Source organism: Olea europaea, chromosome 13 (assembly GCF_002742605.1).
Source record: "Olea europaea var. sylvestris chromosome 13, O_europaea_v1, whole genome shotgun sequence".
NCBI lineage: Eukaryota > Viridiplantae > Streptophyta > Magnoliopsida > Lamiales > Oleaceae > Olea > Olea europaea.
Genome location: NC_036249.1, coordinates 28,705,648 through 28,723,655, shown reverse-complemented (window position 1 = coordinate 28,723,655; position 18,008 = coordinate 28,705,648). Strand labels below are relative to the sequence as shown.

At 32.4% G+C, this 18,008-nt stretch overlaps 1 long non-coding RNA gene across 2 annotated transcripts; it reads left to right on the top strand.

Annotated features, from left to right (window-relative positions):
- Positions 1–64: 64 nt before the first annotated feature.
- Positions 65–3,968, top strand: LOC111408099. 2 transcript variants are annotated; one of them, XR_002705285.1, is made up of 4 exons: positions 65–1,824; positions 1,984–2,078; positions 3,425–3,494; positions 3,573–3,968. It is a non-coding gene; the product is annotated as an uncharacterized LOC111408099 (long non-coding RNA). The 2 variants fall into 2 exon arrangements; XR_002705284.1 differs by having other exon boundaries at positions 66–1,098.
- The last annotated feature ends 14,040 nt before the right edge of the window (positions 3,969–18,008 follow it).

Here is an 18,008-nt window from a genome sequence, read left to right as displayed (position 1 = left end):
TTTAGCAAGTCGAGCCTCAAAGGTAGACCAAGGCATTCATACTATTGCTCACATCGGTCCACCTAGTGGCCCTAAGCGCAATAGATTTGGTAGCACGGGGGTCACCTATTGGAGAAACATCCATGTCCTCGTCTATGACCACCAGTTCGACTGTGTTGGTTGCAAGAAGAAGTGCTTCACTAACATCAGTCCACATAGTGACCCTAAGCGTAATCGATTTGCAGCATAAGGGTCACCTATTGGAGAAATATCGCTGTCCTCGTCTATGACCACCAGTTCGATTGTGTTGGTTGCAAGAAGAAGAGCTTCACCGATTAAACTTTGTAGGGTTGCGATTGGTAGTTGTGAATGCCACAGGAGATGGTGTATCCTGCTCCAAGGATTTTTGAAAGAGCTCAGAGCTCAAAGCTTTCTGCCTTTGGCACAAGATCTGGAAAACATGGCAAATGGGTAAGGGCCATTTGGACCGTAGAGAAGCTCTAGAATTTCGAGTCGAGGCCTCGAAGAAACCAGTGCACTTTGTCGGTAGCATCAACGGGTTGTTCGATTGCATGGAGTTGATCGAAGATGGCCTTGAAGGCACATGCGTACTCCTAAACAGATCTGGTGCCTCTTTTCATTAGTTGCAAATCATCCTTGAGATGAATTTCACATGTTTGGAGCGGTGGCTGAAGGTATTCTCTAAGGCAACCCACACTTCACTTGAAGTGGAAAGCCCCACAAGTTCTGCCATGGCCTCCTCGGTGAGGGAGAACAACAAAAGGCTAAAGAGGTATTGATCGGTTTGTTTCCATGGCACATGTTTGATATTTGATGTCTGAGAATTTTCAGGGGCAAAATAGGGTAGGGTTTCTATAGTTCCATCCACATAGCCGATGAGTACTTGGCTTTCTAAAAAAGGAAGCAAACAGCTTTTCCATAGAAGATAGCTAGAAGAGGATAGTTTGATTTTAACCATGTGGATGAAGGTATTGAAAGGGAGAAGATTGGAAGAGGGTTCGGCATCTATGGAAAGGGAGATAGGATCGTGTGAGGGAGGTTAATCCGTAAAGTGCTCTGATACCAGAGTTTTGGAAAATCACACTACGCTTTCTAGTGGTGAGTTGATTTCATATTTATATCCATATTTACATAATCATATATGATATGATTAAAATAAAATGGAAATAATACAATTGAATGGAAAGAATTAAGCAAACAAGATGTAAGTTAAAATTATGGATCAAGTGAGAATGCAAATGGGAAGTCTTGAATTAAGGCTAAGGATCCTTAGCATGATCCTCGACAAATGTTATGTGTAGCATGAGAGGTGAGAAAAAAAATTGGTGTTTACTTCATGTATGGTGAAACCTCCGGTAACGAGTAACGTGACTCAATATTAATAATGAGGATGATTTGCTTTTTCCCAATTTTTTTTGTATGTACAAATCAACAAGCATAAGGAGAAGTGCTGATTTCGACTTCTACCTGCATTGGTCTTTCTATTTTCAAATAAAAAAACCTCCAACGTCAAGTGTCGTAAATATAAAGGGACTCATTTTTTTTCTATAATAAGTTAATTCACAAAACTACCCCTCATTTCCTATTAGTTACTAATATTGGCATTAGTTTGTAATATTTAAAAAGTTGTGGACCACAAAGAAATTAAAACATTATTTGTTTCTACCTTCTTCCTTTTTTCCTTTTTTTGGGTTTGTTTCTTCATTTCTATCCTTCAAGTCCCTCTAGAATCTAGGCCCTCCCAATAATTTCTCGCTCATCATACTCACTTCCGATCCGAGTTAACTCATTCATATCTATCTTTACAAACTGATTTTATTCCCGGTACTGCTTTCCCAACCTGTTTCAATATTATCTTGGTCATTTGGTTTGTCTAATATTCTTGTTTCTTCAATTTCTTGAATTTGAATTAACTAGGTTTTTCAATTTGATCGGATGCTGGTGGTTACATAATTGAACTGTGCTAGACTTTTTTTTTTCTAGATCAAAGATTTGACGATCTTTTATTCTGGGGTTCTGTGAGCTGTCTGTAAATTTGTCAAGAAAATGCAACTTTGCTGATTCTCTTCTCGATGGAGGTACAGTAAAAATTTTCAATTTACTTTAGAGCCAATTTGTTGAATAATTTAATAACTTCTATTCTAGGCCATTGCTATAAAATGTGTTTTTGTGTTATAGAAGTTGTTTTATGACTTTTATTTGTTGATGATAATTGGGCTAAGAATTTAGTTTAAGTAACTTGTTACTATGAAGGAAAGATGTAAAATTTACAGGAGCGCGATTAGGTTGCTGATGCAGAAGAATGTATAATGTCACCAAGTGAAAAAGTTATACAGAGAACTTTTGTAACTCAGTTTGGGGATGTAGATTCTAAATGTTGCAACCCAATTTGAGGCAAACTAGAGCATGAAATGTATATTTTTATTTTTGGGGTGGTTGCATGAACAGGGGGAGAGGTTTAATGTATCATGGCGTATGTAGATAAAATCCTAGATACTGTTAAATTTATCTCCCTATTAAGTGGTGCCATATGTGGAGCATTATGTAAAATTAATTTAATTAAGCAATGGTACAGATTCTTGTCTTAGGCGTACATGTTTCAAGGATATCTTTCCATTTCTAACTAAAAGCAGTGATTTCATATTTCAATACTTTAGAAAGAAATGAAAGTTCTTCAAATCTTTTTTATCCTTTTAACTTTTATTTTCCAGATGATTGTTTCGTTAATGAGTTACATAGAGGATTTGTAATAGATCTGAGTTTTATCCAATTGAGAACTAGGATAAGTGGTTCTGGCTGTTAGATAGTTGTAATTCTTTGACTGAATTATGTCCGAAAATTTCACATCGGTTGAAATTTTGATCCACATTTTGCGATGGTAAATTAAGGAAAAGTTGATGTCATACTTATTATATTGCATCTAGACAATCTGAGACTTTTGAGTGCTTACTCTTATTTATGTTTATACATTCACATCTACCTTCTTTACTGATATGCATAAATTTGGTTCAGCTGCATCATGATATTATTCTAATAATATTCCACTTGAAATTAATTATCTCAGTTGTAAACTTTGCAGTCTTTTAAGAAAAGACTGAGATGTAACTTGCTCTGTATGGGTCAATTAATGCTTTAGAGTGTTCAGCTAAGTCTAAAAGAAATTGAAAATACTTTTCCTGAAAGTAAATAAATTTTAGAACTAAAAACCTTAAATTCTTAAATATCTCGGACATATTTTGCAAAAAGGGAAGTAGCTTGAAAATGAACTTTTAAGCATTGCCAACATGCTTGTTAATCAGCATCTAATGCCTTAAATTGCTCAACTGATATGTCTGGAGGTGTTTGCTCACTTTTGTATCATCTTTTTTTACTTCTTGTAACTGACTCTTCATGGACTCTTATAATTGTGTCATATTATCTTCAGAGAAAAATCAGCAGAGAAAAATCAGCAAGAGATTTCTAAAATCAAGCAGCTTTGGGATGCTGATGTTTTGGTAATGCAAAGCTTCCCACCTTTGTTTTGTCATAAGTTTTCTCTCAGTACTAATCTCAAATGAGTTGTATTTTCCTAGATTCAAAAAATGGATCTTGAGGCAAGAAGCTTGCAGCCAAGCTTGGAGGCTACACTACTTGCTAAGCTCAGAGAATATAAATCCGATCTAAATAAGTTGAAAAGGGAAGTGAAAAAACTAGCTTTGCCTAGTTCAAACGTTCCTGGCCATGAAGAGTTGTTAGAATTTGGAATGGCTGGTGCAAATTCAGTATACTTGTATTCAATTGCCCTTCTGATTTTTTTTGTCCTTAATATATATCATATGTATATATTGCACGGAGAATTGCGATTGGCTTCGACAATGTAGCATCATTTAGCCCCGTAGGAAATAATTCAATTATATCTGGTTGCACAGTAAGTGAAGACTTCTATTTTAGCATTAATAAAGTCGTGTAAAGATTATCCTTGAGCATTATTTACTTTTTTTAAACAAATAATTTAATAAAAACAGACCTCATTATGGTGGAGGAATACAGTGGTGACAATATAGCCTTACAAATAGCAAACTAAAAACCTAGACAAATCAACTCACTTACGTAAGTATGGCATTCCTACGCCGTCCAACCGATCAAGGCCACGAGCATGCATAGGCAAGTATCTCAAATAAACTCATTAAATTCAATAACTCCTCCCAAAAGTCCCACAAATACCAAATTGTGCACTTGCGTTTCAACATCCGTTCCACAACAATTTTGGAATCACATTCAGTATCAACGTAAAAAACTCTTATATCCTGGCAAAGTTGAGGCCCTTCAATAATAGCTCTCAGCTCAGCTTCGTTATTCGATGCTATCCCAGGTTTTCTACATCCACCAAACCCTTTGGTGCATACTTTGATTTGAAAAAGCGGGTCCACAACAAATCAACAGTAAGCACTTTCCAAGCAAATTTCATGTGGAGAGACTTTTGAATTTCTTTGAACCTATGAATTCCAAGGCCTCCCTCCATTAGTGGTGTACAAATTTTCTTCCATGAGCACCATTTTTTCCCTATTTCTTCTATTAATCTCTCCCCAAAAGAAAGAGGATAATATGGAATTTAAGGTCCTAAACACTGATTTAGGAACACTTAGAATGGATAATAAATGGGTTGCCATACATGACAAAACATGTTTCAATAACACAAGACGACCTCCTTGTGATAAAAGTTGCCTTTTCCAACCTGCGGTCTTTTTCTTTTCTTTTCTTTTCTTTTTTTTTTTTGAATTTTCTCCACTAAAAGCTGTAGATGATGAGTAGTCAATCTTTCTACCACCACTGGCACCCCAAATAAGTTATTGGAGAAAAATCCTCTCTGAAAGAACTTAACCGAAGAACCTCGTTCTTGTGAGATGCCCCACAATGTTTAGCAAAGAAAATAGCTAACTTCTCTTTATTGATAACATGGCTTGTCCATTTTTCATATAACTGAAAGGTCTCCATTAAAGCTTTTATCGATCTTTTACTTCCATTAGCAAAGATAACAATATCATTAGCATATAGTAAATGCGACACCGAAGGTGCACCTCAGGGATGTGAATAAACACCTTTGCAACCATCTACGAGTTTTTTTCTCACTAGCCTAGTCAACACCTCTTCCATGATAATAAATAAATATGGGGATATAGGATCACCTTGCCTCAGTTATTATTAGCATTCAGTATCTTTTATGGTTTTTTTTTTTTCAATTCCTAGATAAACTGGAAAATTAAGTGATAGATGTCAATGTCATGATGAGATTGTATAGATTAGCTAGATTTAACCAAGATGAATGTTTGTTCAACATGTCAATATAGTTATGTTCTCGTTGTCTGCTATCCTATTTTATTATGCTATGTTAGCTTTTACCAAAGAGAAGAGTTGACCAGCGTTTGACTTGGGTATCCTCTTTAGACATATTTTTCAACTAAATTAGTGCTTATCTCATTGTTGCTTACTCTACATATGATAATTTCATCTGAGAGAATCAAGGAAAGTCGACGTGCTGCACTGGAGACGGAAGAGCTCGAAGTGTCAATTCTTGAAGATCTGCAATAGCTACGTGAAACTCTCTTGCATTCCCATAAGAAGGCATGTGTCACTTCCCAAGAGTTCTTAGCCCCCCATTTCGCCCCCATCTTTTGAAATGAAAATTATATTTTTCAATAGAAAATGTAAAAACAGATGTAAATTTACATCTTTTTTCATCCATGAGAAGCAAAAAGTGGATTTAGATACATCGAAATGTAAATGAGGATGTAAAAGTGATTTTAAATATATCAATTTACACCCAATTTTACATCACAATTGGAGATGCTCTAATCTACTTATTAAATAGATCTTTCTATGCACTGGCGGATCTAGGCACAAGCTCGACCATGCTATAGCCTGTGTTCGCCCTTGAAAATGCCAACTTTTTTCTTAGTTTTTTTAAAAGAAAAATTCATCTATATTTGTATTGTAGCCCGTATCCAAACTCAAGGCTAGATCCGCCATTGCTTCTATAGCTACAGTTGAGGCCATGTTTTGACTAGTTTCTTTTGTAGGTTGTTTTGCTTAAAGAATATTTGGCTAAGCTTAAAAAGATTATAAGTAAATATATAGATGTAGCACAAAAGGCAATCTATATATGGAAAAGAGGACGTACAATAAGGCCTAATTGGTCATAGCTTATATACCTATTCTAATAGGGAGAGGGATATTATTCATTAAGTTAAGGCCAAGAAGATCGAGTTAACCTTAGTTGATTTTGGTTATAATAAAGAGTCTTTGAGAATTTTCTAAGAATTATGATCATCATCATCATCATCATCATCATCATTATTACTACTACTACTTTGACATTCACGACGAATCAACAAGGTGGATATAAGCTTTTGGTTACATTACTATAAAAGGTAAATATAAAAAATTGGATGATTAAATCTATGCCTAACCTAATCCCTACTCAAATGATTAGCATCCTGTACGAAATTTTCAAGCTTGTTATTTTCTAATTATTTTTTCAAGAAAGGAGAAACAAAAAATGTCAATATGAGGGCTGCCTACGGAGGATGAGACTCGGTACAACCCACTTCTTTGGTGGAGCATATTAAATCAAGCCACAAATCTATTGGGACATATGTCCAAATGAATTATTTGATTTTATATGTTGAACAAATAAATATTAATGTATGTTATTTAAATATTTATATATACTTATATATTTAATAATTGAGCAAATAATAAAATGTACCTTGAAAATGTATATTATAATCAATTAAGTACTTATGTTGTATAGATAGATTCAGTTTATAAAATGATCGAAATTAATTGTCCGCGATTAGTTAATAATGTCGGACACTTTATTCTTATAAGTCCATATTATATTTATTAAAGTTTATCTAGACTTTGATAATAAAGATAATAACAATAAACTTTATTAGAGATGACCAAGTAACATTTACTATTGTGAAGACTGTACATAATTAAATGTTATCGATAATCAAACATACGTTTGAATTCTGAACGGATTATAAACTTTAATTATTAATTCAAATTCTTTGAGGCAACGATAAGTGAGATTAATTATATTCAATGCCTCTACTTTAAAAGTTGGAATGAATTAGTTAGAGAATATATTTTCGTAAGGTGGAATTTGTCACCTTTTTTCAGAGGAATGTCATTAGCATGAGTATTTTTCTAACAAGCAATTTAATATGAGCTCTTCAATTTAACAATAAGATTGTTGAACTCATAATTGCGATCACAATAAACAGCATGTTGGAAAATACGGATAATGGGTCGCCCATGTGGGGTGACCCGACCCTCAGGATTTTAAAAGGGTTGGAGGGAGTGGTTTGAATTTAGAATTCAAACCTATAACTTCCAAGTAACCACTTGAAACTTCTATATAGAAGTTATGGAAAAAGGAACAAAAAAAAAAGTGGCATGATAAAAAAAATTTCATATGTAAATTCACCATAAGATTGAAAAGTCCCTAGAATCACATTTTTGGCATAAAATCTCACAAGAAATGGCACTTAGATTGTGGATAATAATGTCCTTCCATTGTGATCGGGACTTGGACCATCGGAGTACAAGAAAATGCAAATTTGGAAGATTTGAAGGCAAGGTGTTCAACCATACAAAGATCTTGAAATTCATCATTTCAAGTAAGTTTGTTGACCCAAATTCATGTCAAAGCATACTACGATTTTCCTACATTGGTATTAGAGCCATAAGGTTGGATTCCTTGCTATAATTCATGCTTAATTATGCCATCACATAATATAATTGGGTTATGAATCTTGTATGCAAAGTTTTGAAACCTTATGTGGTATTTAGTGGCATCATTTGATAATTTACTGCCATCTATTCATCCATCTTCATGTAGTAAGATTAGTGTGGTTAGAAAAGTCTTCTCATAAGCTTTCTAATCATATAACCATATAAAGAACTCAAATTTTGGACTTGAAACAAAGAAGGTATGAGGTTTTGAAATTTGGACGATAATCTGAATTTTTTGCATAGAACTTGATAAAACCCGAAACTTCATCACGTGATAACTTTTTATACATTAAGTTTCATTACTGTCCATTTGGTATGGTTGGATAGATCTTCTCAATACCTTTCCAATGATATAAAGAAAATAAATTTGGGCTTGGAATGAAGAAGTTATGACCTCCCGAAGTCTATATATAAATCTGATTTTTGCATGAAAAATTGATAAAATTTGAAAATTCATCAGATGATAACTTCTTCCACATTGTGTTTTATGATTATCATTTGATATGGTCGAATAGATCTTCTCGAGATCTTTCCAATGGTATAAAGAGCGTAAATTTTGGATTTAAATTGAGGAAGTTATAACCTTTTAAAGTTTTGAGAAAAATTTGAGAAAACTGCCATTTTTTTTAAAGATGATGAACAGTAACCAAAAAAAATTTCTATTGCCATGGAGTCGGATTCAAATTTTGGAAATTGGATATTGGTCCCTCATTTATTGTGGATGCAATTTGAGAGATTTCATGTTGGTCCCACACTTTTTGAATGTTGAATATTCCAAATGCAATTTGAGAAATTGCATGTTAGTCCCACACTTTTGAATGTTTTCGAATGGAATTTGAAAAATTGCATGTTGGTCCAAAACTATTTTTGAATGTTGTTTATTCAATACAAATTTGAAAAGTTGTAAGTTGGTCCCAAAATTATTTTCTTTCGGAAGTTGATTATTCGAGATTCAATTTAGTAGATTATAAATTGGTCATGCATATGAGGATGCACGCGAGACCCGACTTCAATTCTGAAAATTGCAAATTGGTCTTTCAAATATTCTTGATTTTTGTGTGCAATTAAAATTAATTTTCAGATAGTCAAACAAAAAAAATACTTTTTTGGACTCAATCAAACTCTGAAACTTTTTATAAAGATTAAGAATATCTGTTAAATGGTATTTGCCTAGTTGAAGTTATTTTTTTTTTTGAAGTGTTTCATTTTTGGAATGAAAAATACTCCACATTTTATATACGTTCATGAGTTGTATGGGTCTTAATTAGGTTATGTGATCCATTGTGACTTGTTTCCAATTTTGTGCTTGATCATATATTATTGGATCTATGCACACTTATAGCATCCTTAGAGGGAAGGCTAGAGAAACAACAGTTATGAGACTTGTTGAAAAGCTATCTGCTTACTAAAATTTAAAATAAATGGATCTAAAATATAACCTAGTGGAATACGTGAATATTTTTTAGAACATTTTTTGGTAATGAGCAGAATATGAAAATTCTGATGCACTTCCCATTTGTTGGGATTGTGTTGCAATAGATATTAAAGCGTGGTTGACAATCATGATATATGTCATAATTGTATATTATGAAATTATATTATTGGATAAATGTGCATATTTATAGAAATACATTATATCCATTGACTCGTGTATTGTTATAAATGCTAAGGTTAGTAGAATTAGTGAGATTCTTACTTAAACTTGTTGATTGTTAGTTGAGTGGTAGTTCGATGATTAGAAGATTTAGAGAAAATCTCACCAAGAACTATTTGATTCATCAACTGAGTGGGAGTTCTGAAGTTGGAAAATTAATGCGATTCTCACTTAGAACCCATTGAATTTTGCATTATGAAATTAAGTTCATGATAGTGAAACAATAGGATTGCGGACGATAATTGGGAGCATAGTGAACTTTAGACTCTGTGCCTAACGTTGAACTATCGTAGAGATTAATTTACGTTAATGCAAAATTAAATATGTGCATAAATGGACATTGATTGAGAATAAAATGTCTCTAAAAATCTAATGGATCATGGCATCAAAATCTATTGTAGTTAACCTTAATAAAGGTGATAAGCTAAATGCGATAACATTTGGCATACTAAGATTTTAAGTGTATTAGAAGGATTGATGCTTTAGAGAGCATCAACCACATAATAGAAGACCTTATGTAGGTCATACTACTCTAGAGAATAAAGATCAGAACTTTATCAAGTATGAAAAAATTGTGGATTTTAGTACTTGAGCATTTAAATTGTTAAGTTCTGTTATAAGTGATCTTTTTTTACTTAGTTGGTGGTTCGCATAGTGTTAACATTTTCGTTGGTCACATTAATTTTAGATGAGTAATAAGCTCAAATTAGTCTATTCTCAATATATGAAATTTTGAAGGTCATTGTGACTTACAAATTGAAGTGTCAATTTTCTCTATTGACACTACCTGCTATGTGAGTTAAAAGACGTGCAACTTGATGTTGCTAAGTCGTCTTGAGGACATGCTTGTGTACCAATGTTCTAGCTTGCATAAGATTTTGAATCTTAAGCAATGAATGAGCTAATTAAAACAAATGCGGGATAGATGTGGGAGACTGGTAAAGGGACCAAGAAGAACTATCAGATAGTAAGTGAATGAAAAGTGGTTTTTGTAGAGGATCAATATTATAAAGGTTGAAGTACTTCAACCATACGATTTGAATGTCTTAGCTCGAAAGTGGTTAAGCTAAAAGATATTGCACTTAAATAAATTCCTCTTAGTATTATTTAAGTGTCAACACTATACATATTGGATCTTATCTTGTGTGGACAGTGGATTCAAGGGTTAGAAACCCACTTTATATGAGATCAAAAGGTATATTATTCTATTGTCAAGTCTTTAACTTGATACAAAGTAGATATATACAAATAATGAAGATGGAGTGGATGTTTATATGACTGATAATGAAATTTAGTGTTGCAAAGTGGAGAAACTGACCTCCTATTTGATATTAAGATAATATCAAAGATTTTACTAAAATTGATCTTAGTTATTGTTCTTCAGAGAGTGGTATCTTACTTGGACTTTTACGTGGTAGTTCTATTTGTACTCACAGTGGTGATGTTTATTATGGTTTTAGATATTTGTACAAAGGTTTGAGATTTTGAGTTGAGAAAATCATTCAAAGCTATAAAAGCTGAACTTCCATAGAAAAAATCCATTTGAATTTCTTTGTGGGCCTTGATTAAGAGAGATAGAGATGAAATTTCACTTGTCATTACATTTATAGATGGATTTACTCACTTCAATTGTGTGACTGATTTTCTTAAGTTGAAAATATTGTATTTATTTGGACTTTTTTGAAGTCGAGTAGAAAATCAGATTGTGAAAGTGAAGACTTTGAGAATTATCTGATAATGCGAATCTCTATTGCGAGATATCAACGATCTATGTAATGAAAGATATTCTTATTTGATGGACTATTCCTCAATGTCCAATAATTATAAAGTGTATTGGATTGAAGGAATAAAATATAGATGAATATGATAAAGTTTGAGATATGCAGTACAACTTACATATTTGCTTTTGGAAAGAGAGTTTCCTAAGTACAACGTATCAATTAATGGAGTTCTCTCAATGTTGGTAACTTCAGAATATATAAGTTTGGACATGTAAATAATCGAATGTGGGTTATCATAGACTCTTAATTGACTATATATTTTCTCGATAGTAAGTATGGGAACATGAGTCTGTTAAGAACAAGATGTGTCTCGATGATATACATGTAGTCCAAAAAGGTACTTAAGTGAAATTTTTGGATGGATATTGAGTCATAAGATATGACATTTGATATTTTTCCCAGTAAGGGAGAAAAAGATTGGAGAATATCGTTGAAATTGATATTATATGTATTGATGAATTAGTGTTGAATATTTAAGAGATGATTCAAACTTCTGATTCGAGTGGGAGTAATCTATTTCCGAGTTGGACTTATCTATCCAAGTAGGAGCCATTTAAGAACTGTCTAATTTTAATGATTCTTGGTTCCAAGTTGGATCTAAGAGCTAGTTCAAAAAATCAGAAGAGGAATTTTAAGAAAAGTGACAGATGTATATATATGGAGTATAGAATTTCAACCTAATTTGGGATATGGTGAAAGCTCTATTCAGACATTATGTTTATCGAGAACATTCAGGGTCATCAAAGTTAAGTGGAAGACTAATGAATTTCTAATAGATAAAGCTCATTTTTGAAAAAGGTTACTCAATGTGAGTGTATTGAGTTGGATAAATTTTTTTATAATGATGGGATTCGCTTCTGTACATCAATGCTAGCCGTGATGGTATGTTTAAATTTAGGGTTACACCAATCGACCTAGAGACTATATTTTTATTCTCAATTGAGAAATGATTAAAGATATCAACATGAATTGACTTTTAGATTTCATGTTAAAGGTTTTTTTTGTATTGTGGTAACTTTACAGTTACACACATGGTCAAATACAGTCATCTCGACAGTCGTACTTGAGTTTTTAACAAGGTTAAATCTCGTAAAAGAATTTCGTCATATGGACGAAAATGACTGTATTTGTATATAAGGTCCGATGGTAGGTTGTAATTCTAATATTGATATTGATGACATTGGATTGGTTAAATATGATAAGGAGTGTATAGAGATCATTTTGAAATGATTGTCATCAATTTTTGAGACAATAGACATAGGTTTAGCAAAGTATATGATTTGTGCTAAGAATACTTTTCTTATGTTCTTGCTCTATCATAAGAGTTTTATACTATAAATGTTCATATGGAATTGCAACTATGACCATATAAGTCTTTATAAATGTCCAAAGACTTCATAAGTGCACAAAGAAATATCCAGAGAACCATATCTAGTACGATTAAGAGTTAGGAGATAGAAGTATACTATGATATATACTTGTCCTAACAATGGTTATGCCATGGATCTAATCAGTAGGTATCAATATTATCTTTAGAAAATGTATTGTAATACCTGAAGGGTGCTGCCGTCAGTTATTCTATTTCGTTGTAAAAGGTATAACTTGTGATTTGGATAGATATACAGTTGTTAACAAAGAATGAGAACTAGTCAATCACAATTAGTTATTTAACTTGTACACTTTTGCTACATAGAGTGGCAAGAAGCATATGTTGTAATGTATATCTTAGCAGCTAAAAAAATTGTTTGGTATGGATGTATTGAACATCTAATGATACTGGTAGAGAATATGAGATCAATGATAGTTACGCAACTATCTTATATGCTAAGATCTCAAGTATCAAGATGGAACCAAACACTTAATGGTAATTCTGTGAGAGACATTAACAAAGAAAGTGTCTTTGCGATATATCTACGTAAATGATGATATGTAATCATCACACTTTGAAGATGTCCAGAGATATATTTGTTGATAATATGGAATCTCTAGAATTTCATAGAATATGATACTTGGTGTATCAGACAAACTCTTGATTGAGTTTTGTGTGCTCATAGATGAACAATTTTGAGTTCATGTGTAATCTAATGTTGGGATTACGAGATAAATTATTTGTATGCACATATAAAGTATGTCAAACAGGTTGAGATTGGCTTACTCACACAAGCAATCACCTCAAACATTTTAAGATGTGCTGAGATGAGATACAGTGATCATGTTGTGTACATGATCCAGTTGCCTTAATAGTGATCATTTTGTTTATATGATCCAGTCGCTTTGATAAGGTATCAAGATGATATTGCAACAAGTAATCGAAATGGATTTCACTATCCATTAAACCCATTTAGTAGCCAGATCTTGTTCTCCATTTGAGAATGCCTAGAGGAATAAACATAAGGAGAACTTAAGTTAGGTATCGAGGAATACTTGAACTAGGATTTGTATGATGTTATTTGTTTACAAAGAATATGACATACGCCTCAAGAAAGGGAGAAAACATCGTGGCACATGTTTCATATTGCATGTGCTTTTATGACCAATATTGGGTAAATGAGTGAATGGATCCCTACTTCCTCATTGTGTGAAACCTTGAGGTTTATGTAACCTCATATACATTTTTATGACTTTTGATTGTTTCTTGAGGTTTTATTTCAATGTTACTACTTTAGCATGTTGCCAATGACTATAATTGATTCGGTTTGATGGGCCATGTCTAGGAAAGCAGCTGATTTAAAATCGAAGGATTCAAGTAGGAAAGGAAAACTATTTTGACCAACATTTATGTTTGTATTCACCGGTCGGACAATTGTGTTTAACCGTTTGGGTTATAAAATGCAATTGTGAATACAATGATTTAATGCAGAGTTCAAGTATGTTCCACAAATACTCGAGGGATCAGAAATACTTGAATTAATGCTGGAAAATGAGTTTGGGGTATAGCAAGATGTGATGTTCCTCCTCTAGTAGAGCTACTGTATATCCCTAATAGGTTTTTAGTTCCGTGAGCTCTAATATTACTTGTTGGTCACACGATCTATTTGTCGTATGAATCTTTGTGAAATAGATCTTGAGAAGGATCTAAGGTGTGACATTTGTTGTCACTTGTGGTTCAGATCAACCCCATCATGGGCAAGTAGGAGATGTTGGAAAATACGGATAATAGGTCGCCCATGTGGGGTGACCCGACCCGCAGGATTTTAAAAGGGTTGGAGAAAGTGGTTTGAATTTAGAATTCAAACCTATAACTCCCAAGTAACCACTTGACACTTCTATATAGAAGTTATGGAAAAAGGAACAAAAAAAAGTGGCATGAGAAAAAAAAAATTCGTATGTAAATTCACCATAAAATTGAAAAATCCCTAGAATCACATTTTTGGCATGAAATCTCACAAGAAATGGCACTTAGATTGTGGATAATAATCCCCTTCTAATGTGATTGGGATTTGGACCATTAGAGTACAAGAAAATGCAAATTTTGGAGATTTGAAGGCGAGGTGATTCAATCACACAAAGATCTTAAAATTCATCATTTCAAGTAAGTTTGTTGACCCAAAATTTATGTCAAGGCATGCTACGATTTTCCTACATTGCAAAAGTGAAAAATGGAATTTGTGATACTATGTAAAATAATTAAAATTGATTGATTGGTCAAAGAGTCCCTTATAATTATTTTAGCAATAGACGGGGATGAATTGTTAACGATATATCAAGATGAGTTAATTATTGAAAAGATTCGATATTTTGAATTAATTTAAGAGTGCAGTTTCGATCGTTAGTTGATAAAGTCGAAACAACAATTAATCTTGAACGGTCAAGAGTTGAACTGTCCAATAATTAATTAATTGGAGTTAAATCAATAGTGTCCAATCATGTCGTAGCTTCAAAATAAGAATTGACGTAAAATTATATTTCTTAACGAGGATTACACAATTTAACATCTAGAATAAATATGGACAGACTACATGAATTTCAATTAGCATAATTATTGCAATGAATATTCATATTCATATTGACAAGGTACGTCAAAAATCTTTTAAAGAATGGAAAAGTTGTAATAAAAGAAAATTTTTGGGAAAAAGAAAGTAATATTTTCTTTTCTATATAAATTTACTTTAATTGCACATTCTCTATGCCCCTGTTTGGTGGGTCTAAGTTGTAGTCAACCAAAAATTAAAAAAAAATAATAATAAACACGTACTTCATAGGAATCATAACTTTTCAATCACAAAATTCAACATTGTTTTTTTTTATCAAAATTTACTAAAATCTAATTTTAATCTCTACCAAATAGGTAATGTGATTTTTCATATTATCACCGTTTCAAAATTATTCATTCATCACTAGCACATACACTAGAAAATATGGAGAAAAAATGTGTAATATTCTTAGATTTCTTAAAGAACATTGAAGACGACTTGTAGGCAAGAGGCTGTGTTGATTGCAAGATGTTTAAAGCATGCATCAAGTATAATACATTAAACATTTATATGTTTAATTATATTAAATACATATTTTACAATTCCAATTGTTACCCGCTATAATCAATACAGTTTTTGGTTCTGTAGTACTATGGTGATGCTTTTTGATTGTCTTATGGATTTAGAAAATCTTACTTTGCATGTTAGTAAAAGTAATGATGGGTTCAAAGGTCAAGTGGCCAAACAAGATTTATGTCACAAATTTAAAATAGATTATGTGAATTTATTCTATTATATTAGACTTATTACTATGTGATCTACTAGAGTATAAAGATTTATGTCATAAAACATTATAAACTTTTAAATGGAGTGCTAGGATCCAAATCTAAGTGGATTCGAGTAAATATTGAACATTAAAAATATAGGATAAAAACATTTAATCCAAACCAAATAAGGTCTTTAAGAGAATTATATAACTGAACATATGTTGGAATAATACACATCAGAACTCTTTGATAGAAAATAAGTTCTAAACAAAAACCAAAAAGATCCATAAACTTACTATTACAACCCATTTTTTATTTAGTCAAAATTCAAAGATTGACTCGTCAAAGTCAAGGTCAACTAGGGACTTACATGAAATAAAAAATTTGATTCGGACTTAATTGACCAAATTATTTTATTGGGGTTTATTTTGTTATTGATATTCCTTAAAGATTTAAAATGGCTATCATCTAAACTTGAGGGATTTAGTTTACAAGTATGGAAAGATTAATGACTAGAATTTATACAAAAATAAAAGAAGGGACTTGATTGCAAAACTGGGTTATTGGAGGACAAGTGGCAAGTTATTAACTAATGTCTCATTTGTTTTGTGATACATACACACGAGAGGGAGAGACTTGGACGGAAGCTTGCAGAAGCCAGAAAAAATTGAGAAAGAGGAAGAAAAATAAGAGAAAAGAAAAGAGAAATTAGTATTTATACAAATTATATTAAATTAGAAAATTTATTAATTCATACAGTTGATTTGACAGCACGATTTTCTAATAAAGTTGATTTATAAATAGTTTTTTTTAAAGTTAAATTCATTTCAGTTAAATCATTTCATTGGCATATTATTTCGGTATTAAATAGTAAGCATATTTAAAGTTATTTTTTAAAAACCACTAGAAAGTACTAAGGTGATTTTACTTGCTCTGCACTAGTGTTAATGTATTTCCACAGTGTATGACCAGTTATGGTGATTTTACCCGCTCTGCACTATTGTGAATGTATTTCCATGGTGTATGACTAGATAGCTCTGCTCGTGTATGACCAGAGTTTCAGAATTACAGAATTTTAGAATTGGATAGCTTTGCCATGTCTATCGGTGCTAACCGATACATGAGTATAGTTATTTCGGGTTCCTTTTTAGTGTGATTTATCAGTATTATACAGCTTATCAAATTTCAGAATGTAGAATTTAGCTTATTCAGTTTAAAGAATAAAGATTTAGCTTATAGTACTGTGAATGATATTTTTATCATAAACCAATTTTTAGAAAGTTAGCATAAATGGAAATAGTATATTTGTTTACAAAATTATCCACTCACTGAGTTATAAGCTCATATATTTTTTTCTCCCTTTTTCTTATCAGATCGTAGCTGTGTTGAGTCGCATCGGAGCCAGTTGAATTACCAAATTGAGCCACTCAGTTGTTATTTGTATGTTTCTTTTTGTCAGTTTATACCGTTCATAATTTTTGGGGTAGATGCATCTTTTTTCAATTTATATCATGGGCTCACTACATAATTTTGTATAAGTAATGCATTTGGAGTCCTCTAGTTTATAAAGAAGTGCAAATTTCATTCCAACGTACATTATTGTGAATAGTTGTGTTTGGAAGGGCTGATGTACCCTGTTTTAAATTATATGTATTGGTTTGAAAAAGTTGAAAATTTTCAGGTGATTTTAGTCCATATTTTAGAAGAAACTTTGCCAAAATTTTATAAAATTATGTTACAGTCAAAGCAAATCATAGTTGCCTTGGTGGTGGGTCCGGCATTTAGTTGGTATCCCTCATCTAGGCACGGCACGTGTCGGGTCTATTAGGCTGATTCTGGATGAGACCTGTCAATTGGTATCAGAGCATGGTCATAGAATCAGTTTGCTTTGCATTTATTTTTGACTTTGTTCTCATTATATCATACATATTTTGTAGTTGAAAGTCATGGCTCATGGTAATAAGACTCGTAGGCTCCAAGATGTGTCGCCTCAACCACAAGTTGCTTTTGATAGAGATAAAGTTGAAGAATCAGTGCATCAAACTTATAAGCAACGACGGCATGGGGATGTAGCTCAACTTGATCCTATAGTTGACAGAATTACTACTATTGT